The sequence below is a fragment of the Macaca thibetana genome, chromosome 11 (assembly GCF_024542745.1).
Source record: "Macaca thibetana thibetana isolate TM-01 chromosome 11, ASM2454274v1, whole genome shotgun sequence".
NCBI classification, from domain to species: Eukaryota; Metazoa; Chordata; class Mammalia; order Primates; family Cercopithecidae; genus Macaca; species Macaca thibetana.
Window position 1 is genome coordinate 5,280,480 of NC_065588.1, and position 24,572 is coordinate 5,305,051.

Consider the following 24,572-nt stretch of genomic DNA (forward strand, 5'->3'; position numbering starts at 1 on the left):
CAAAGAATTGTTGGCATATAAACTTTATTTTACTTGAGGCACCATTTAGTCCAGATCTCAATATATCAACCCAAAACATAATTGAAATCAAGCTCAGGTGTTAAGTCCTGCGTACTGAATTCAGGATAAATGGAAAGTGAGCCTATATTAATACATTTATCCTAATCTTAAAAATATATTCTTTTCTTTTAAATCTAAGACACTCAGAAGCTATTCTTTTGCCTACTATTCAGACATACCTAATGCAAATAAGGAAGGGTGTGTGAGACTTCTGGCTTTGATTTGTTATTCACTCTTTGGGGTATGCTGGGATCTGTTTATAGCTATGGGTCAGAAGATAATTGTGGGTAATTGGGATGAGACATGAGGAGAATTGACTCATCAAAGGAGTTATAGGACTTTCAGGCAAAGCTTAACAGACTTATCAGCAAGGGAGAAGGAGAGTCTGCCTCTGCTGACGGTAACAGGAATGGCTCCAAATGTTGTTAGCGCTCCTATGCAGCCTCATCCAATTCTCAGCTTCCCAGCCACTCCTAACCATGCCCTCACTCTCACAGACGACACCTCACGAGGTTGTGAATTCAACTGTTGTAAATTGGCAGCCCCTAGGATCAAACTGTGAAATTGTTTTTATCGGAGCCCTGTGCCTGCAAGACATGAGAGATTCTTTTCACAAGGTCACAGAAAGTGCTTGAGCTTCCTTATGTGCCTTGAGCAAAGAATGTAGGAATTGGATCTGACCATCGTCTTTCCTTATGCTACCCAGAAGCAGCCACTCCCCTGTATCTTCCTTGATTTCCTCCCGTCATGTACACTTTAGCAAAACAGTGGCCACTCCGTTTCCCAAAACCTTGCTGCAATGAGCACCGCGTTCTAAGTAACCATAGACAATATTTCAATTTGTTGTTTCTGTGCTGCAGGCCATGAATTGGTAAATTATCACTATTTAATATTTTTATTGCTTTTTGTCCCAACTGGGCCTAATTCTCCAGTTTACCTATGCTCTGGATAGCACTGACTGGTACTAATTTCTGTTTACAAATGGCAAAAACTAAGTTTACTTAAATATTATAACATTTTTAGAAAGACTTATTGCAGAACACCAGAACATCACACAAAGCCCTTTGCTCAATGGCTTGAGGTTTAATACTGTGCAGCCACCAGCTTGAAATTCTTCATTTTATCTTTTAATTTGCGTGTTGCAAGGGAAGTCCCAGGGTCAAGGGATCGGGTGCCACAGACTTGGAGCTGTGGTTCACAGGTATTGAATGAATGAGCTATGTGTGGATGCTGAGTGTTCAATCTTTTGGGTAGCCCCTGCATTCATCCAATCTGGAGAAATATTATTTTGTGGTCTAAGGAGGCTGAAGTAGATCCACCTGTGCCTGGGGGCACACACACTTCTGAACAGAAAGCAATCGTGTTCTGCCACCTCCATCATTCCTTCGCTTTGCAGGGTCGTGCCTGAGGTCTCGGAAAAAACAAAAACCCAAAGGAGTTTCTCCTGAGGGCTCCAGAGGGAACATCTCCCTGGACACAGAGCACCTGTGGGGGTCTGGTGGAGGCTGCTGCCCTCAGTGCCGCCCAGGCCCCCCAAACATACGTTTGTCCGCAGACGTTCCCCTCTTCAAGTGCCCTGGAAGTGTGTGTGACAATAAGCCCGCCCCACTGGCTTTATTTTCATCTTCTGTTTGCCTTTCCCTGTGTCCTCAAATCCCCAGGCAAACAGGTATGGAGGCGTCTAATGAACTAGCACAAACCCTGCTTTGTTTTGTTTTGTTCTTTTCTTCTTCAGAGAATTTTCAGGTTTCCCCGTTCCTGCAAGTCCTTTTAACTTTTTCTATGCGGGAAGTCCAAGTTCCTAGTTGAACTGCAGGTTCTTGTTCTCCTGACAAGTCCAGCCCTATCCAGTAAGATCCCTGAGCTGGGGAAGCAAGGGAGGGGCATGTGGGGATGCAGTTAACTCTTTCGGCCCTGCGTGGGGAGGCCGTCCCCTCCCTGGCTGGCAGTTATGCAGTCATCATTTTATAGTCGCCAATCTGAGCTCAAGGGACAGATCTTGCCTTCCTTATTAGAGATGGTGATTTCCTACCAAGCTCAATCTCATTTTGTGGTGATGCTTAAGGATAAGACTAATATGTCTCAATTTTTAAGATTTTCCCAGATTCACACTTACAAGATCCAGCCCCTCATGCTATTCCTACAAACAATAATGCTTTTGTTAACATAAAGCATAAATAGCAATTCATCTTTGGTTACTAATAATTGCATACAATATTTACATCAACTTGCAATAAATCACAATACGTAAAGAAGTACAAACATCCAGTTACATCCAAGTATCTTTCTGCCCCGTGGTTTCCTAACCAGGGATCAGAAGCAAAGTAACCTTCATGGGACACTGAACCTGAGTCATGAACCAGCTTCCCCAGAGCTCTGGAACAAGCTTCACTCTCTCCCCAGGCCTTGAGAGTGCCGTGGAGTAGAAGGTTATAGAGAGAGTGGCTGCTTTCCAGTCTTCTTCCCTCTCCTCTGGGTGTCAAACATCCTTGCTCTGATTACCCTAATTAGCACCACTATTTTATTTCTCTTGCTGCTTCCAAGAAGCTAATGTGTGTACACTTTCTTCTTTTTGCAGAACAGGGCCAAGTCATTAATAAAAGAAAATCATTCTAAGATTTGCTATGTAAAATATCCATAAAATAAGAAGGGAGAAAAAAGAGAGGATAATAGGAAGGAAGGAAGGAGAGAAAGAAAGAAAAAGGGGAAAAACGAAGAAATAAAATCTCCACAATAGACTGGCTTCCAGAGTCTAAATCCTAGAACAATGTCCTCCCAATCGGAAATCCATTTCTCTGGTGGCTGAGCTCTTACTACTATTTTCTCAGCTTATGTATATTATTGCATATATGTGGTGTATGCTATTCAGAATTCTGAAGATTTCTTATTAGCTAATTCTGGCTTTTTGCCAAATAGTATTTTTTTTTTAAGGAAATCCACCCTGTTTTGTCCCTGAACACTTAAAAAATTGAACAAAATAATTTTTAAATAAGAAAAGTATAAAACCAGATTGTTGTAAGCCCAGTGTTTTAGATACTAGAAAAAATAAAATACAGCCGGGCGCGGTGGCTCACTCCTGTAGTCCCAGCACTTTGGGAGGCCGAGGCGGGTGGATCACGAGGTCAGGAGATCGAGACTATCCTGGCTAACACAATGAAACCCCGTCTCCACTAAAAAAAAATACAAAAACTTAGCTAGGCGTGGTGGCAGACGCCTGTAGTCCCAGCTACTTGGGAGGCTGAGGCAGGAGAATGATGTGAACCTGGGAGGCGGAGCTTGCAGTGAGCAGAGACTGTGAGCCACTGCACTCCAGCCTGGGCAGCAGAGTGAGACTCCCTCTCAAGTAAATAAATAAATACATACATACATACGTACATACATACATAAAATAAAATAAAATATGACAATGACTTAGTGTTTTTTTCACTTTCACTAGGTTTGATTTCTTTAAACGTTGGGTTTGGGGTAGAGGAAACATCTTAGTCATTTTTATTTCCCTACTAGCAGCGAAGTATAGATTCATAATAGTGCATAAAAGTGAACATTTTCAAAATCTGTCTACTGCCTTTCATTTCCCATTGTCTCCTCTTCCATTCTCTCTCCTTAGTTAATTCAAGCCAGCCTGAACACCAGCCAATGCCACAAAGAAATGGAGGGACAAGTAAGTGGCTGCTAGGTTGTTTTATTGGCTGGGTGTCAAAAGCCTTATTTCTCGCCATGTCTCTGAGGGGGGTGATGAAATTTGTTCCTGATTATTAAACCAGTATGAATCAGTTTGTTACACTGGAACCAATGGAATAGAATCTAAGACAGGTGAGTTTGGGAAAGAAGGCAAGAGGAAGATATCTGCGCTCTTTGCATGTGTCTACTTGAGCTTCCATAACACAATATCAGAGACTGGGTGGCTTAAATAACAGTCCTGGAGGCTGGAAGTCCAAGATTAGGGAGTCAGCAGGATCAGATCCCAGTAAGAGCACTCTTTACAGACGGTTGCCTTCTCCTTGTGCCTTCCCATGGCCTTTCCTTGGTGCGTAGCTGGGGAGAGAGAGAACTGTTTCTGGTGTCTCTTCTGCTAAAGACATTAATCCTATGGGGTCAGGACCCCACCCTTACAACCTCATTTGACCTTAATTACTTTCTTAGATGCCCCATTTCCAAGTGTAGCTACACCTGGAGTTGAGGCTTCAGCGTATAGATTTTGGGGGGATGCAAGCGTTCAGCCCGTAGCACCCCTGGGCTCTAGGCATTTTGATGACCGGCATAAATCATTTCTCACAAAGGAAGAAACAGCAGGAGTGTATACATTTTTAAATTTTCAAGTTTGTCTAGGACGTTTAACTTCTTCAGTCACTGATGCCCTTGGAAATCAAACAAAAAAAGTGAGAAAAACAAAGGAACAGTTGATATGTAAGATGTTAGGCCTAATGCTTAATTTTTTTGCCTGTGTGTCCTAGCTCCTCTACATGCCCTGTGAATGAAGAGAATTTCCAGAACTGGAGCATTGACTCCAAATAGTATTGCTGCAAGCACTGAGGCCTAGATGGTTTCCTTGCCGAGAGACCTGGGCAGGTGAAGAACATGAAACCAGCTTCACCATGGGGCACTCCGCCGCAGCTCAGCTCTCCATCCAGTACAGGGAAGGTTCTGGTCACACCTCCTTCTCCTCCAGCTCTGCTGCCTGCCTCCTGACCCCCATCATGACCCTGCCCCTTACCACATCCCATCTGCTCTTTCTTCAATGCTGGTCTTCAAAATAAGAGGTGCTTTACTCTCAAGGCTTAGCTGTGGAATCTGGAATCAAACTGTGGATGATATTGAAAATGCCTAGCCAAGTTCAAAAGAATTTCTCTGTGCAAAACCAAAACCAACTTAGCAAGTGGAGCCAGTCCCGAATCTTGTGCCTCAAGCAAGCTTCCTTCTCACAAAGTGCACATCGTGGTCAGGAGTGAAAGACAAAGCGATCTTGCTGTGACACCACAGAGCTCACCAACACTGCCTGAAGAACTGTCTCCTGAGGCCTGGTGGGTGGCTGGATGGTTTAGAGCTCCCAGGCTGGGAACTCAGACAAAGGAGCTGGCATAAAGAGAAACTCTCACCACCTTGTCATTAATCTTCTTTGCCCAGCATCAGACAAACATTCCTTCGTCTGTGGAAAGCCAAGACTCCATAAGGGAGGAGGCAGGAAACTAGAGAAATTGGACAGGTAGACATAAGAGAAAGGGATCTGAAATGAACAGCAAAATGTTTCTACCTTTTCTACCTTTTGTGGTTTTACTCATTTCTTCATGTAACGCATATTATTTGAGCATCTATGAGCATTGAACCAGATGCTGGCGAACAGTGGTGAGACCATAGGGATACATTCCTTGCCCTCAGGAAGCTAACAGTCTAGTAGAAACAAAGATACTTAAAAAATAAGTAAATAAAAAAATAAAAAAGTGTTACAAGCTGGGTAAAGTGGAATGAAAAATCCCACCTGGGAGTATTTGCAAGATCTGATTTAGCTTGAGAGGATTAAGGAAGGCCTCCTTAAGGAAGTGGTCTTCTAAATTGTGACAGGGAGGTAGGTGCACCTTTGCAGATTGGGGATGGCACATTCCAGGCAGAGGCAGGGAAGATGGAAGGCCCTGAGGTGGGGAAGTGCTTGAGATATTTGAGAAAGTGAAGAAAGACCAGTGTGGCTGGAACACAATGGTTGGAAGGGTAGTCTGGATTATACATTGGATTATGCAAGACTTTGTGGGATGAGGTATTAATGTTGGGATTTTATCCTGAGCAAAATAGGGAGCAGCTGAAGGTTGTAAGGTGCTGAGAAATCACTTCCACTTTCATTACAGGGAAGGACAAATGGAAGTGGAGCTGTTGGCACAACATAGGTGAGAGATGATGGTGACTTGTGAGTGACCGTGAGTATGGGAAGAAGTAAAGGCACTGAAGCCATTCTCTGGATGTAGAATCAATAGAATTTGGGTAAGAATTGGATATGACATGGGAGCAAGAAAGAAAGATCAAGAACTTTTCCCAAAATAAATGGATAGTGGATGATATCCATTTATTAAGATGAGAATAGAGCAGTTTGAGGAGGAAAATCAACAATTCGCTGTTGAACATGTGCAAGTTGACTATGAGATGCATATGCAGTATCTAAGTGGAGATGTCAAGAAGACAGTTGGAAAACATAGCTCTGGAAGTCAGAGGCGGGAGCTGGGCAGGAGGCGTGAAAGGCATTATCAGCATACAGATGATCCTTAAACCATGGGTTGATGAGGTGACTTCCAAAGAGTGTGGACTTAGAAGAGAAGAAGATACAAGTCTAAATTGTAATAACTTCAATATTTAAATTAAAAAATGGCAAATACATGGTACAGTTACTTTCACTCTCTCTCCTTCATCTAGACAAATATTTCTAATGCATTATAGCTCTCTTTTCTACTGGGCCAAGATGCAGGATTTGAATCATTCTCAGCACAACACTACAGAAACCTCTGCCAATAGACTCAGTGTTGGCAAAAAGAGATAAAACCTGATTGACTTTCTGGCATTTGTTCAAGGGTTATAGAAATTTTTTAAGAGTGAAGATTTCTTTTTAACATCAAAATATTTAAACAAACCCACATAATGGTAGCTTTACTTTTATTTATTCAGACAATAGACTATATTTGTTTCTCACAAAATGCCATAGTAGCCTAGAAGTCCAAGGTCCCCCAGCTGGGAATTGTTCTAGTGCTGCGATTCTCAAAGTGTGGTCCTTAGAGCAGAGCATTAGAATCACCCGGGAACTTGTCAGCAATGCAAATTCTCAGGCCCCATCCCAGACCCACTGAGTAAGAAACTCTGCATTCTAACAAGCCCTCCAGATATTTTTTGTTCCTCTTTTTTTTTTTTTTGAGGCCCAGGCTGGAGTGCAGTGGTGTAATCTCGGTTCACTGCAACCTGCCAGGTTCTAGTGATTATTCTGCCTCAGTCTCCCCAGTAGCTGGGATTACAGACATGCACCACCATGCTCAGCTAACTTTGTATTTTTCGTAGAGATGGGGTTTCACTACTGGTTCGAGACCAGGCCGGTCTCGAACTCCTGACTTCAAGAGATCTGCTGCCTCAGCCTCCCAAAGTCCTGGGACTACAGGCATAAGCCACCGCACTCGGCTTCTCCAGATAACAACTGATGCAAGATAAAGCTTGAGAACTGCCACTCTAAAGGTTTCTAGAATTAACTAATTCATGTTGCTGCAGAGACAGTAGGGCTGATTTCTTCAGCCTGATCATTTTAAATTCCATCAGGAACCATGTCTGGGTTTTCCAAACTTCACTGTTTTCTTCATGTCCATTAAATTTTCTGGGAAAATCAAATATACTTAATAAACGTGATGAAAAAATTATTGACTGAATGAATAACTTTGGAGCTTGCTGGAGGATCTAAGTAGGGCATGAATAAGGTAGAACCTACGGCCAAGAAGCTTTGTCTTTTCTATGAAGTATTTCTTGGTGACAAGGTCAAAAACAATTTTTCTATCCAACAATAAGACTATGCAAATTATACTGTTATTTCATTTGATCGGTGACGTCTCTTGATGCCAGACTTATAGGGATGAAAAGGACATTGAGATGGCCACCTCATCATCCTGTGGGTAAACTGAGCCCTGGAAGTGAGGTGGTTTGCCCACTGGCATGCAGTCAGAAACAACATGGAATCCCTAACCTGCCATGGCCTGTAGAACACAGTGATTGTGCAGCCAGACAGAACCCAAGTCCCCTGCTTATCAGTTTAGTGATCCTGAGCAAGTCTCTCTGGGTTTAAAGTTCTTTATCTACAGAATGTGAATAAGAATACTTCGCTGACAGACTGCCGTAGAATTAATATAAGGTACTATGCGCCTTACAAGATGAATATTAGTTTTTTGTCCCCCGCTGTGTGGGCTGAAAAAAAAAATGCCCCTTTCCTCCTCCAAAATATATCTGCATCCAATTCCTAGAACCTGTGAATGTTACCTATTTGGAAAAAGGATTTTTGCAGATGTGATTTAAGTTAAGGATCTTTATTTTCCCCCCAGAAGTTACAGATCTTGAAAGAAAGAGGCTAGCCTGGATTACCCGGGTAGGCCCTCAGTACAATCACATGTACACTTGCAAGGTAGATACTCAGAGAAGGCAAACACAGGGAGGAGGAGGCGATGTGAAGACTGGAGCAGAGAACGGACGATGGCATCACAAGCCAGGAAGGCTGGGGAAGCCACCAAAGCCAGAAGACGCAAGGAAAGATTCTCCCTAGAGCACCTGGAGGGAGCTCAACCCTGCCAGATTGTAGACATCTCACCTCCCAAACAGAGAGAACAAGTTTCTGTTGTTTTAAGTCACCAAGTTTGTGGCAATTTTGTTACAGAAGCCTCAAGAAACAAAGGTACCTGATAAAAACAGAGTGATAGGAAAACTCCCCAGAAATAGGGAAGTGGCTTTGAAGCCCCTTAATCCTCACTACTGTCTTTCATTTCTTTTATATTTTACTCCCAGAATGTCATGGCTGCTGTAAACTCAGGATTAACTTCTAAACACAGTCCGTGGACTGCAAGGGGCCTCACGCCTTTAAAGAGAGAAGGCTAGAAGAGAAAAATGAACATCAAAGGAAGCTTGAATACGAGGACTGTCCCAGATACCAAGCATATTCCTACCTAGCCCTCAGAGAATTTGTTGCCAGGACCAAACACCAGCAACAGGATAAACGGGGTTAGTCGGATACACATGGTCCCTCCACGGAGGAAGAGGCTGAGAGAAACACCCACCATAAATTGTGTGTAGCTATCAGGGGAATGGCTGGAATTTATTGAAGTCTAGCATGAATGGATTAAAGAGGGAATCACAGATGGCATTATTTGGGACTTTGGACCGCTCCTATGGTAGGGGGTTGGTAAGAGGCTAGGGTGGAAGGAAAGGTGGACATGAGAGAAGGAATTCTACTTCCCAGTTCAAAGAAAATGTCTGAGGGGCCCCAGGGGCAGTACGAAGACCAAACTGCCAACCCAAGGTAGAAGATAAACAGATCGATCTTTCGGGCTGACCATTTGCTCATTCATTCATCTGAAGCGTGCTATGCAGTCAGTGTACATTTTTAAGCACAATACACTGAATGTCTTTCTATGAATTTCTTGAATCTTCAAGATCAGCATTTTAAATACATTGTTGTATTTCCTTCCACTTTATTATATTATTTTTGAAAACATGTCCTTCTCTATATCATGACAGTGGAAAGGATTCCTTGGCTAATTCCAAGACTTTTGTCTCTCTTTCCTCAAAAACTATCCAGGAATCTTGCCAGGTCAACTGGATTGCATCATATCTATACATATACACCCCTTGGTCTTTCCATCCTATAAATGGCAGTCTTTCATGTCCCTTGTTCAGGAAAGAAAGCAATCAGAATTTGTGGAGAAATACAGCACCCCAGGCCCTTGAGTGTCTTCCTAGAGAGTGAGTCTCCCTATCATCTTACAATTGTTTCTTTCTTGAGTGCAATTGTTTCTTTCTTGAGTGCAATTGTTTCTTTCTTGAGTGCAATTGTTTCATGCTGAAATATTTTTGATTGTATTTTTTGTGGTTCTCCTGCTGCTCCTGGTTTCTGTCTCTGACTTGAATGTGCTGGGGGTGCCTGCCCTCCACACTTAGACAAGATGCACAGACTTTGAGTAACCTGACCACTAATATTTTGTCTTTTGCTTTTTGCTTTTTTTTTTTTTTTTTTTCTAGTGTGTAATGCTAGGCCAGCAAGAGATGTATCCGGTTCGCTTCTTGCATCATTAAGGCTATTGTCTCTTTCTTCCCAAAATATTCTGTTTTGGTAATTAAGTAGATATTTGGCCTCGTACCCACTTTAAAGAATGGAAATGAAAGCCCAAGGAAGTAAAAATTACTTGTTTAATATCATTTAATGAAAATCAGTGATAGAATTTCAGGAATTTGAGCTCTAGCTGTTACACCCCTCATTGATATCTTCTGCTAGGAACACCAGGGTACAAAGTATTTGTTAAATATAATTCTGCCTAAAATATTTAGATCTGACACCAGCCAAAGAACTTGACTGACACCAGGGAATGGCAATGCCTATAGTATGAAGTTGTTTGGGAGGTACCTAACACCAGTGAGTTAATTACATTCTGTTCTTGTCGGGTTATACGAGTAGTGGTAGGGTGGAGGGACAGAGTGTGAGACAGAAGTGGACAGAAGGAGCTTCTCTGACATGCTGCCCTGCTTAGCTAGTCTAGGATTGCACGCTGTTCACAGCCTTACCCTCCTGCTTGAAATGGGCATTTAGGGGCTATTTAGTTTATTCTCTGGCTCCAGGTGGAAATGTATGTAATACAGCCCAAATTTGTGGACATTCCTCTTTTTTGAAGACACCCTGTGAAGGAGATGCCATATCATGTTTGCTGATCCCGAGCAGTTTCCAACAACTCTGTTATAAAGTGCTTCTGAGCCAGGCACCTTGGTGCATACCTGTAATCCCAGCTGCTTAGGAGGCTGAGATGGGGGGGATCCTTGAGCCTAAGAGTTTGAGGCTGCAATGAGCTATGATCACGCCACTGCACTCCAGCCTGGGTGGCACAGCAAGATACCATCTCTTTAAAAAAAAAAGTGCTTCTGATGTCTTTCCTAAATATCTCTTGCTACAAGATATGCCCTTCTATTTTGCCTTCAGTAGAAATGAAAACAATCTACCTTCTGAAGACAGCAGGAAACACTTTTCACCCGACCCTCAGCTTCTTTATCTACCCTGTCATGGAAAGCCACAAGGCATTTTAATTTTCCTGTTATCTCTTACACTTCTCAGCATGTTTCTGTGGAAGATTCAGCACTTTGAAGTTTTCCATATATTCTTTTTGGAAGCTCACATTTCTATTCAGTGCTCCTAACACTCCTCTGGGTTTGTGACATGAGCTCTGCTTTGAAATCTGACTGCATTTCCTGGCCCCTGGCCTCTTCTCCAGCTCATCCTTGGTTTACAGAGTTTAGCAATGGTTGTTAGGCAGTCGGCCATCTCCCTTTTCAGCACCCACCAAGGCTGGACCCCTTAGTCCCTTGTCAGATGGTTGTGAATTAGGAAGTTATTCCTCAAGATTTAGCTGCTTTTGGTGGCTATTGGGCCTGCTCAGGTACCACTGTGCCTTTGTCCGTGTTGTCGTCACTGGATAAGCCCTCCTTTTTCTATGCCAACCTCAATCACACCCATCTGACATGTATCTCAAGACCATGTAACTGTGACCCTGAGTCATCTCCATGTCCTCTGAATTCCTCATTATACCCTACAGTCTGTCATGGAATAATTCACTATATTTAGTGAATTATATATATTCTATATATAGACTGGTGTTGTATTCATGATAGTGGGGGCAAGGACAGGAAATAGGTTTCCCTTCCTGGGGCAATGCTGAATGATCAGCAGGGACTGCATGGAATGCTGTGATGAGAGGTTTTCTGAGGCAGCATCCTAGCTCAGTGAGAACGTGCGTCATGACTGATTTACTGTACCTGCTTCAAGAACAAGCAAGGGCAAGGGCATACGTGTACCATGTATTTGCCATCTTTGTGTTTTGATCTTTCCAACAAAATTACATGAATAGTACCATAACACGTATCTTTTGGATCTTCATATGTTAAGTACAAGCAGGTACTCAGTAAATATGTATTGACTGTCTACTTGACATTTAGATGTTGGTGAGCACTGTCATTTAATGTCTTCAAGAGAATACGGCCCAGCAGAGTGACAGCACACTGCTTTGCCAAACTATTCTGTCCCCATGGAGTAAAGGAGTTCCTTATATAAGAAAGGAAATAGGCTGGGTGTTAGATGCATCTCACTAGTCTCTACTATAAGCATATGTGAACCACTCACTGACGCCATCATTCTTCTCCCAGATTTATTACAGTTGAATTTGTTTGCTAAGTTATTATTCCTTTGCCTAGATTCAGAGCCAAGTTGTTGTAAGCCCAAGTTATCCAAATAAAATGTCATAAGGCTGTGCTTCAATGCTTAAATTGTCATCAATATAAACATACTATAATTAGACAGTTCTCTCTGAACCACGGTTCTCTAGCAATGCTTTGCTTCAATTCTCCTACCTTCTCACTGTCTGCTTTCTCGTTTCCTTCTCTACTTCTAAGAAACTTCCACTTGCTCTTTTTCTGTCACTCAGCAACTCACTCCTAGCTCCTTCCTCTTCAATATTATCATCAATCCAGGAAAAATAATTATCAACACACAATCCTGCTTCCAATCTCTCTTTAGCATTTTCACAGACATAAGCAGCAATTGAGGGTGAAGCAGAACTGCCAACAGTTAGCAAGATGGCAGGAGATAAAAGTTAACTGTTGGCCAAATTCCCCAACTGAATGAACGAATCAACATTATTGAGCTCATTCTGTGCACAATTCTGTATCGAGCATTTTCAGGGAAATGAAAGAGAATGAGAAGCTGACTTCCACCCTTAGGAAACTTAACAGCCTAACCAGAGCCGTAGAAGAAGCAGCATAGTTACTTCAAGAATTGTTGATATCGGGGCCCGGCTCGGTGGCTCATGCCTGTAATCCCAGCACTTTGGGAGGCCGAGGCAGGCAGATCACGAGGTCAGGAGATGGCGACCATCCTGGCTAACACGGTGAAACCCCATCTCTACTAAAAATACAAAAAATTAGCCAGGCGTGGTGGTGGGTGCCTATAGTCCCAGCTACTCCGGAGGCTGAGGCAGGAGAATGGCATGAACCCGGGAGGCAGAGCTTGCAGTGAGCCGAGATCGCGACACTGCACTCCAGCTTGGGTGACAGAGCGAGACTCTGTCTCAAAAAAAAAAAAAAAAAAAAGAATTGTTGGTTAATATCTTTTCCAATGACAAAGGTCAGTGTAGTTTAAAGTTTAGGAATCAGGCTGTGCTCTGGAGTCAGACTGCCTGGCTTTGAAACCAACTGTGTCTGTCCCTGGCAAATTACATAACCCTTTAGAGCTTCAGTTAGGAAACAGAAATGACATTAGTGCCTACCTTATAAAGACGCTGTGAGGATTAAATGGGATAATGCAAACAAAATGCATAGTCTTACAATGCTACGTATACTCAATAAATACTATTATTAGTAAACGAATTTTCATGGTAATCCAAATGACTGATGAGGACTTGTAAATCTATAGAGTCAGCTATTATTAGTTTGGTGCAAAAGTAATTTTGGTTTTTGTCATTCCTTTTAATGGCAATTACTGTTGCACCAAAACCTAATAGCAGCTAATGTTGACATTAGCCAACCAAATACAGATGTGATCATTCTGTCCCACGCTGGAAATTAGCATGAATATGGTGGTTGATGGCTGCCATCAACCACCGTTGAACATCTATCTTAGGTTTGATTCTGAATTTATTCAGAACCCATACTTCCATAGGAGACCCCAACACATTTAAAAGTAAAGCTCAAGATTAGGTACTCAGTCATCATCATTTCTGTAGTCCTCCTTTGTTCTCACTCTGGGGAGAACCCAGAGGTCCTTTAAATGAAGCGCCTGAGTGCACAAATGAGGGACTTTGTTCCTGGATCTGACTTGGAGTATTGGCTCAGTCAGGGGCACTCCTAGAAGGAACGTTTGGGCTTGCGTGATTTCACTTCCCTGGAGTGACAGAATTTATCTCTCTCTCTCTCTCTTTCTGAATATAGGCAATCTGGGTGGTATCTCCACATTTTTAAGCAAATGGAAGTTGTGAAGCTGCCAAGTAACCTCAAATCTCTCTCTCCTTGAAAGGATGTGCTGCACCAAAGGGAAAGAAGGAATTAGTCAGAAACCACAGAGCAATTAATGGCCAAATCAACCCTAATGAAATATTGCCTAGAAAGCAATTCACTCCATTGCAGGTCAGTTGGGATGTCCACAGAAGAATGCACACTGCAGTTTCCTTGGTTGGCCAAAATGAATCAAAACCCAGCACCCCCATTTGCTGTGTGTCTGAGTGTGTGTGTGTGTGTGTGTGTGTGTGAGAGAGAGAGAGAGAGAAAAGGAGAGAGAGAAAAAATGAGTTTTTCCTTTGCATATGTGAAATTGATTTTTTTGTAGTGGGGAAACACTGTGTAAAATCTTAGAATAACTAACGAAGGAGACTGTATCCTCATACTAAGAAAGAAAAGTCTAGATAAATATTTGCTATCTGTAATGACTGCTTTAAACATCTGCCTGAATGAAGACAAAGAGTCAGACAAAAATACTCCCTTTAGCTGGGAGATTCCGACTCCCTACTGCTCCATGCAAGGAATCTGCTTGCAGGACCCCTTGGAATTGTCAGTGTCTCCTCCAGCAAAGTCTTACCCCTCCCTCTAGGCAGAAGAAACTGCCTCAGCAAAGGAAGATGCAAGAAAGCACATGCCACAGGAATGTGAGTCTTACTGCAGGCAAATAGCATGGGAACCCCAAACAGCAGAATCTAAGACTTGTCTTCTACTTCCTAAGGGGCAGGCTACCCGTTTCCAGACCCTACTCCTCCCACCCTTCGCTGCCAGGGTGTCCCTCAGGATGGCGTCCCCCCTGGTTTGTATTTGCTTGCTTCCACCATGCACAATGCACTTCCTTGGTTTTGACAACAGAGCCTTTGACTCATTCTAGCCTTGTGTGTGTGCACCTGCATCTATGAGCCGAGGAGACATATTTACATTTCACTGGCATACCTTTTATGATGTTGTCACCAAGCCATATTGTCTCCAGTTGTCAGCTCCAACATCTCTGTTATGAAAAGCGCACGTGGTAAGGCTGCCCCTCTATTTCATACATTACTTATTCTTCAATGGGCCAGAACAGGGAATCTTGGCTTCTTAACTTTCTCAACCACAAACCCTGAAGTCTGAATATATTTACTAGGTGCTGTAACAAGCGCATTCAAGGAGGTTTTTTCCAGGGATGGAGATCAAGTGGCTTCCATTAATATCTAACATCTCCTCACAGCATCTCAAAGTTGCTGAAGAGAGACCTGTTGTAAGATCTGCACTCAAAGAGCCCTCCCTGAGATTGCCTGTTGTGGGAAGGACTTCGCCAGGACCGTGACCCAGGTTTGTGACTTTTCCAATTAGGAAACAGCTATTGATGATTCTAGTGAGTGACTTAACATTGCTGCTTTCAACAGGACACTTGGCTTGCTAGTTGTATGACTGTGCAGAGGAGAACTGAATGCCATCCAAGCGGGGGTCCCTCCAGCTAGGTGGAGGCTATATTAGCTCAAAGAAACTACAAAGATAGAACATTCAGGAGCTTGCCAGTAATCTCCTCTGGTTGAACTCCTAAGTTGAGGGTAAATACTGGCCACCATTTTCTGGTTATCATGATCCAGTGAAAAATTCATTCCTTTCTTTAACAATTGAAGATTGGAGTAAGTCATTAACAATTGAAGATTGGAGTAAGTCAGATCGAAAAAGCCAGTGCAAAGAAGTGTAGATTGCTTCCAGGAATGTGTCAACCAGTTCCTTTATCTAAAAGACTTGTCTTTCCTGTGCTCACTTTACCCCTATCCACACCCTAACTGGTGTGGATCTCACTGTCCACACCACAGCATCAGGCCTGAGGACTGGCCTCATTGCTCACATTCACAAAACAATTATATTCTACAGATCATTCTTGGGGAAAAATGCCAAGAGAAAAGAAATGGGGGAGGGAGAATTTCTTAGGCAAGAATCTTAAATGTAAAAACTCCACAAAAGATGTCTCCAATTTTCATATCTCCAAAAAGAAAATTTCAAGGAATTTAGATTATTTTGTCTGAATAACAGAAGGCCTGGGGGTAGAAGGATTAGAGCTGAATCATGATCTTCAAGACTACAAAATACCTTTGTTTCCAAATAATAGTCTTCTTTGGCAATGAAGGCTGAACATTCAGGAGGCTGGGGGCTGGAAGATTAGGAGGCATACAGTATTTTGGTAGGAAGTTGTAGATTTGGTTCCTCTGTTAAGTTCCTGAAAGAAAATGAATGAAGCCGGGCGCGGTGGCTCACGCCTGTAATCCCAGCACTTTGGGAGGCTGAGGTGGGCAGATCACAAGGTCAGGAGATGAAGACCATCCTGGCTAACACGGTGAAACCCTGTCTCTACTAAAAGTACAAAAAATTAGCCAGGCATGGTGGCGGGTGCCTGTAGTCCCAGCTACTTGGGAGGCTGAGGCAGGAGAATGGCGTGAACCCGGGAGGTGGAGCTTGCAGTGAGCCTAGATCGTGCCACCGCACTCCAGCCTGGGCAACAGAGTGAGACTCTGTCTCAAAAAAATAAATAAATAAAATAAAATAAAAAAAAATAAAGAAAATGAATGAGTCTCTACAGTGGAAATGACTGGGTTGGGACCAAGTGAACTGCGGGGCTCCTGTCTGCCCTGTGACTCTGATATTTTCCATATGTGCCTCGATGGACAGACAGGCAATCAGGCCATTAGAACAATGGTGGGGAGGAATGGTAGCTCCTGCCCATGCCTGTGAGAGGCCCTCAGCCAGCCTGAGGGTATGGGAGATTTGGGGGTGAATGGCTCCTTTGGAGTGCTCAGTAAGAAGCAGCAGAGAGCATGAGGAAGAGCAGAGGAAGCCCCAGACGTGCAATCAGGGGGACAAGAGAGCATCTCCCTTCCTCAGGAATATTCGTGCAGCTCCACATGGCAGGGCCTGGGGAAATGAAGGCAGTGGAGAGACAGGAGGCTGGACAGTGAGCTGGTCCTGGCGGTGCAGGGCTGGAGCCCACGCTGAAGCCACTAGCTCTACTCTAGGGACGGTGGGAAACCCCCTAAGAGCAAACCCAAATAAACCTGGGCCTGCGTATGACCTCCCACACCCAGCAGGGAATTCTGGTCACTCTTTCCACTTGGTTAGAACCTAGGAGCTGGGTGGGTGGCTGGGGGAGGAAGCAAAGTCTGATTTTCACCGTACAGCACCCGGAAAACTCCCTTACAACCCTCTGAAGACTTTTTCTCCCCAAATTCCACTCATTCTGAAGGGGTGGGTATCTGCTATGTCATAATTTCATCCGTGTCACAGAAGAGTTGTAAGTAGAGAATGAGATTTACATTCTAAAGACCATTCTGATGTCAGTTCTGAAAGGGGCCAAAGGGAACTGTCAGAAACAAATGAGGAATTAGAAGGACAGAGAACACTGCTCCTGTGGGTAAGAGATTCCGGATCATGGCAGCAGAAAGAATTATTTTTTTCTGATATGAAAAATGAAGACACTGAAGCCCAGAGAAGACAATGACTAGCCTGCCTTTCACTCCTTGTGTTGGCCCAGTGTGTGGGAGTGAAGGTGGGGAGCAAAGGAGACAGAAGCTCACTGGCTGAAGTGACCTCACAGCATCCTTTGCAGTGGACAGAAAAATAATTCCTGTTCAAACAAAAAAAGTGTTTTGTTTTTGTTTTTGTTTTTTTCTTTAGATTCTGGGGTCTGCGTTAAACCCCAGAACAATTTATCTCGTTCTTCCCAGAAGCCTTGCGCAGCAAGAGTAGGGAGGCCGAAGGCACTGACCACTAGAGGGGGCGCTGCCTCCACCTGGCACAGACCACTGGGTGTGGGGCGGGGAGGAGGACAGCCCCTAGGTGACATGCAGGGTGGCACTGGGTTGCAATGAAGTGTTGCTGTATCAAAGGCTTTCTGTACACAAGGTATAACAAACCTTAAACTCTGTGTTTATGCCCAGGGATGGGAAGGGGACATGGGAAAGAAAGACAATGTGGAAACTCAGATACCTCTGGAAGAACTGTGAGTAAAGGCAGGGTGCTCCTCAGAGGTTCCCCAGAACCCCCAGTGCTTGTTTTGGACAGGAAACGCTGAAGGAAGAGCCTGCAGTTCATCTTTTGATGAAGCATTTTAGAACAAGTGCATTCAGATCAGATCTGATGCAGAGCCAGCGCTGCAGGACAGCTCCCTGTGTCCCGACGGGGGGGATGCTGGTTATCCTTTATCCACCGGCTTAGAGCGCAGATGCTAAGCAGAGGGTTCTGAAGGTTGTACCTTTCCCCGCTCTGCATAGCTGAGTGTGAGCAGGGAGAGATCATGCTCAGAGACGTCGCTAAAGGCTGGCTGGTAGGAGGAGAAATGGGAGCAGGGCTGAGTTTCAGCTAGTGCTCCCTGCTCCATTGTGGGGTATTGTGAGCTCTGTGGGGTCACAAGGACTCACTCCTGGCTGGGCGGGAGGTGGCTGAGCTGATGCAGTGGTGTTCAGGGTGGCAACTGCTACCTTGCCTGGTCTCTTACCCCGGCTATTAGCAGACTGCTAGCCTCTGTTTACCAGGAAGCAAAAGTGTCCCTCTGATTCCTGAGACTACTTCTAAGGTACATCTCAATGAGAAAATAACAAGAAACAAAATAAACGGGTCTCCCTCCCACTGCAAACTACCCTCACCACAAACTATCCCCATTCTTAATTAGAGAGAGGAAATGTGGTGGGGGGCATAGGAGCTGGAGTCGCAGTTATGCCTCCACTCTGTGCCCTCATGGCAAAGCATGCCCCCGACTCTGGATTTTGGAGGCTCCCTGCACACAGCCAGGGTGTCTGAGGCAGTTCAGGGGCCCTCTTGCTGAAACACAGAGCCCATGGGATTGCCTTGGTGCATCACAGGGAAAAGAGCCCTTCTTGTTGACAGACCCAGCCGTCACGCCCATGATGAATTGCATCTCTACGCGGGGACTGCTGTTGTGGTTTCCCTTCTCTCCGAAGGTTCATCCCCAGGTCTCGTGGCACTTTAGAAAATGAACTGCTATAATTCCACTCTGAGCACACAGCCCTCCACAACCAGGTCTCTTCACTCTAACATGGCTGCTGGCGTTGTCACTCAGGAGGCCAGCAGTGGGTAGCCTCGATGGCTCCTCCCTGCAGAAGCAAGGGAGGCGTTCCTGCTGGCTGCCTCCTAAAGAAGGACTGCTGATGCTGATATTCCAGGGAGCCGGGAAGAACTGCCAGCTCGAGGGAGTGTGGAGGGAGGGGGAGCCGGCTGCAGTCACAGAGGGACACAGCAGGACCTAGAGCTGCTCCTGGAGCAGTACTTCCTCACTGGGCACCTGAACTCAATGCTATGTATTTTAGTTTTGGTGAACCAATATCTCCGATTTTCTAGAACAGTTTGTCTCTGCCACTCTTAAGCTCACCAGATCATCCCCTGCTCTGAAAATAGAAAAAAGATGGTCCCTATGGCTGTAGGAGATTCATAATTTATCACTTCATGCTAATTCAATTTTATAATCATACATACGGTTTTCAGGTTATCTATGGCTGTGTGAAAACCCACTTTAAACCTGAAGGGATTTAAAACTATAGCCAGCCTTAAACTATAGCCAGCCTTTGTGAGTCCCTTGTGGGTGAAGAGTTTGAGCAGGATTTGGCTGGGCAATTGTTCTGCTCCATGTGGCACTGGCTGGGGTCACTCAGTGGCAGCTGGACTGGCCTGGAGCATCTGACAGCTTCACTGATTCACCAGGTGCCTTGGTGGGGACAGCTGGACTGTTGGGCTCACCTGGTCCTCCTGCCTCTCTGTGAGCCTCAAAGCCTCAAAGTGCCTCTCTGTGGCTTCTCTAGCAATGTAGTGGGATGTTTCACAGGGCAGCTCAGGGCCTAGAGACCAAGGCAGGACCTGCCAGTCCCCAAAGCAGCATAGCATCACTTCCAGCACACTCTATTGGTCAAAGTAGCCACAGGCCACCTCAATTCAGAGGAGGGGAAATAGAGGCCATTGCTCAATAGCAGGAGTGTCACATAATTTGAAGCCGTCTTTAATCTGCCACCAAAGTCCACTTATGGATGGAAATGATTTATCTCTATAGACAAGGGGTGTTCTTCTTGTTCCAGGCACACTCCTAACACTCTCAACAGAAACCTTCTTTCTTCAGTCCTGATGCATGGGGACCGATTCATCAGGACGTTTTCTAAACCGTTTGAGGAGGTGTGGGTTACGCAGTGATCAGGGTATACACAAAACAACACAACACTGCCTTTAATGCACATCAGAACTGACAGTAATTCTTCTATGCTTTTCCCCTACCTGGGTCATCCAGATGACCTTATCTCAGGTTACAAGGTGTGTTTGGTAATAATAAATGTTGGCTTTGTGTATCTAGTATGTAGAATTAATTCCCCTTTGGAGAGTTCCATGTGGCCTGGCCACTGAGCTAAGAGGATCAGTCTTTTTCAAAGACAGGATTCTCTAGTTTTCCTTTTAACTCTCTCAGTGAATGTTGACTGAGTATACACTACATGATGGTTATGGTGTGTGATTTTCTTTACACACACTTATCCCGATATCTTTCAGGGCTTCAACCTTTGGGTCACTGCAGGTGAACCTGGGATATCAGTGGAGGTAGAGAACATGCCAGGGCAGAATCCTAGGCCCTAGACCGTAGGAACTGTTTGGCAAAAATGTGAATCTCAGAAGCTGAACTACCCTGGCAGATGGCAAGAGGAGATTCTGTCTCATAATTCAAGCACCAGAAAGTACTACTCTTTAGACCAGATGCACCTAGAGAAAGTTTCTGACAGGTGTACCTTGCTTGCCGTGGAAATGCAGAAGGCTCTTCTCTCACAGGTTTGGGAATGTCTCCTTGAGGGCATTTGGGCTGGTTTCAAGCTGTCGTGTGACATGGCCCATGGGTATCCTTGGCAGTTCCATTCTAAGTACTTCCAAAGTTCTCTGACAAGGCTAAAAACTCCTCATTCAACCAAAGATTCTTGCACATTATTTAAATAGGATGCAAATGCATGGTCTGCTCTGAGCCCTGGCAGCTTTCAATTTTTATATTTTCAGAACGGTGAGGCCTGCCATCAGTTCACTTGAAGTTCAGTCCAAGATGTGCCTGTCCCTGACATTTGTTCATTCTTTATGAAGGTAACATTTTGAAGAATTTAAAAAGAAGTCATCTTTGTACTCCACTCCCTACCACCCTCCAAAACAAATTTTAAAAAATATCAGACATTTGTTGCATGCATAATCGCTGGAACGTGACTAACTTCTTTCCCACCGCCTGAATTTCCAAGTTGGATTCTATAATCCCTCTCTTTGGCAATCCATGGTCTATTTCTTTTCTGATATTTCGGTGATAGGAACTGCCTCTTTGACCCAAGGGATTAGGCTCATAAGAGCATGAGCAGATTCCGTCAGATGGTTGAGCCTGGCTGCTGTTGGGATGAATGGCAGGGGATCAAGCCCGCCAGTGACAATGCAGAGAGTGAGTGCAGAGGGAGGGACGATTCTTCTCTTTGTGCTCCTTCCCTCCTGTCACAGTGTGAGTCTTGAGCCCATTCACTCACAAGCTGAGCACGTAGCTTAGAGCTGACAGAAGCCCCACCTTCTTTGCACCGGGGTTCTGTCGGGAAGGGAGGCCTGCCTGAAAGACAAAACCACAGGCCGAGGAGCAGAGAAAGGATGGACTCAGGGAAGGGCTGTGTGGGTGGCATCTCCTCTCCGCAGGCTGCAGGTGCCTCTCAGGCTCTTCCAATTCAGTGTGCGTGTGTGTGTGTGTGTGTGTACAGAAAAAGCATATATATCTCTACGTGTGTATATATACACAAATATATATACTATATATATATATGCTCTCTCTATACATACTGTGTGTGTTTATATAGATATATACACATACATACACTTTACACATTATGGCTAGTCCAGAGAGAAAGAAAAGAGAAAGGGATAAGGAAAATAAAGAAGTGAGAAAGGAAAGAAAAAGAAGGAAAAAGTATATAGAAGGTGTGGTATGGCAGATTGGTAACTGTTCCTCCAAAGCTCCAACGTCTCTTTGCCCTTTCTTCCTGGACACGCGTCCATCCCACTGGAAACTACATTTCCCACCCTTTCTGGTGGTGAATCAGGCCTTGTGACTCGACTCTCACCAATGAAGGTGAGGGGAATTGACATACGCAGTTCCGGCTTTGCCTGCCCAAATCAAAATCGGTGCCTTTGGAGTCTCTCCTTGGGCTCCTGTGTTCTGGAATGCTGATTGTGTTAGCTCAGCTCGGGCCACCACGAAGTATGAAAGGAGAGAAACCTGGGTCCCTGAGTGAGCTGGTGGAGCAAAAGAGATGCTCTGCTAGCCAAGACTGGCACTAGACTGCTCCATGAGAAAGAAAGACAGCATCATATTTAAGTTAATTGTATTTCAGTATCTCTTTACTGTAGCACAGAGGGCTATGATCTGTAAAGAAGGGAAGAGGAAGAGGAAAAACTGAGCACTTATGAAAAGAAATTTTAATGTGGTGACACACACTTTAGTGTCTGTCATGACACTAAAAATACAGTTAGAGAGAATAAGAGAAAATGACCTGGTAACATGGAGAACAACTGATGAGAGGGCAGCTGTTGGGAGGGTGCTGGGGAAAGGTTGAAACCGCTGCCCACTTCTCCCAGGCCTTACCTGACGACCATGCTGTCTCCTACAACACTTGTAGGTTATTAGATCTCCCATGTTTACCTGAGTGTCTCAAAAGGATAAAGATGACCAAGTTAGAGGCATAAGTGTTGGTAAAGCAACAGTGTGATAATTCTCCAGTGGAATAGGTGGCTTACAAAGCAACGAGCACCCATCTCTGAGTGTGCTCAAGAGAGGTTGCACAACCACTTCTTGTGGATGATCCCTATGTTGACCGGGCAGGCAGAGGTTGCAGTGAGCCGAAATTGCGCCACTGCACTCCAGCCTGGCAACAGAGCAAGGCTCCATCTCAAAAAAAAAAAAAAAGGAAGAAGAATTTCGTATCCAACTAGAATAACCTCCAGAAAAGGCTTGAGTCAGGAAAGTTGAGTAACTTCTTACAGGCTATGCGAATTATTTTCATTTCACATCACTATTCACTTGAGCAGTGAGCTTTACACACTTATCAGCTCTTACGCTTGCTCTTTAAACATCCCCAATAACTGGCTTCAACTTTCTTTTTTCCCCATGTAAATCACAAGCTCATCATGAGCTGTCTTTTCCCTATATACTCTACCAAAATTCTAGTTTCACGGTTTTGCATTCAGTGGCAGCCTCAGATATCCTACCTGACAGGGTAAGGCCAGCTGCCTAAGCCTGTGCAGTAGGCTTTTAGACTTGCTGGGATGTCCCCACCCGTGAAAATATATTTCTCACCAACAGAATCACAGATGCCTGAATTTCAGCCACCAGCATTCGTTCCTTTGTATTACCCATGATCCTTTCTGAGCAGCTCTTTCTGAAAATGCAATTGCCCACTAACAGGGCATATGTTCAATGCCTATATAGGAAAAGGGGGATGTTTTAAGAGGAGGTTGACTGTGGGGAAAAAAATCTTTGTCTATGTCTCTTGATCACATGGCCATCTTTGTGTCTGCTGCTGATACATGAGAAACACAAGACAGCAGCTCCTCTGTGGTCTTTATTTTCTTCACCTCATGACTTCCAAGCACATTCATTTCCCAGACCAGTACATGACGAAGAGCTGACGGGAACGTGTGGCCAAGAGAGCCAGCTGGCTGCTTGGCTTGGCCAGACCTTCCTCTCCTTACCTAGAGCTGCTCTGGGCCCTGGATCCCCACACATAATCTTTTACCTCTCGGTGTTCGACCAGTTGGCCAGGCCAGCGCTCCTCGTTCGTTTTGTGCACAGGTCATCTGAGGAGAAAGGGGACTCAGGACAGGTAGTTTTTTTGGGGGGAAGGAAGGAGGGGTTAGATTGGATATGAAACAAGAGACTGTCTGGAAGACCAGGCATTGATGGAGGACCTGAAGCACTTGCAATAGCAGAAGGTTACCTGGCAATTGACAGAGTGTGAGGGTGGGAGGTTGCAGGGAAAATAAAAGAGGAGAAAGATGGTAAGCAATTCACTGGGATGTGCCCCAATGTGGATACTAGGATTCAAAGTTTAAAAAAAATTCTATTTATATATTTTTAGGGCACTTTTGACTTTCCGTCATGATATTCTTGAGTCTTCAAAGCTGGAAGTTTCCTGACATGAGAGGAGGATTTGGTTTTATTCTTATCCTCTCAAGATAATACAAAACTTTGATTTTATATTAGGCTGTCACCTGCCTTGCACAGAGAAATAGGCAAGAAATACATTCCTTCCTGTAAAAAAAAAAAAAAAAAAAAAGATTATAGCTTGCTTGCTTAGAGAAGGGAAGAGAGGAGAAGATGAAGAATCACAGCAGAAACCTGCATTTAAAGGGGAAAAAAGAGGCTGACAAAAAGAATTAAAAAAAGAAAAGAAAAGAAAAACAACCTGATCCTTCTCAGGATCTAGGCGGACAATTCACAGTCATAATGCACCTTAAGGGTTAATGTGCAAATCTGGGTGTTTTACTGAAAAGGCTGAATTGAAGGCATGGGGCTCTCATGAGCTTGGTTCTGAAACGTGGTTCACTGGGGTCGGCTCATTACCGGGAAGGTGTCGAGAAGCCTGGCAGAACATCTGCCTGATAATTTTTAAGTCCATGCTTAAACTTTCGATCACCCAGTTGACTATGAACTCCTTGAGGGACAAGATGGAGGACATGTCTGTTTATTTTGTCGTCAGTGCTTATCTCGATATCTTGAACAT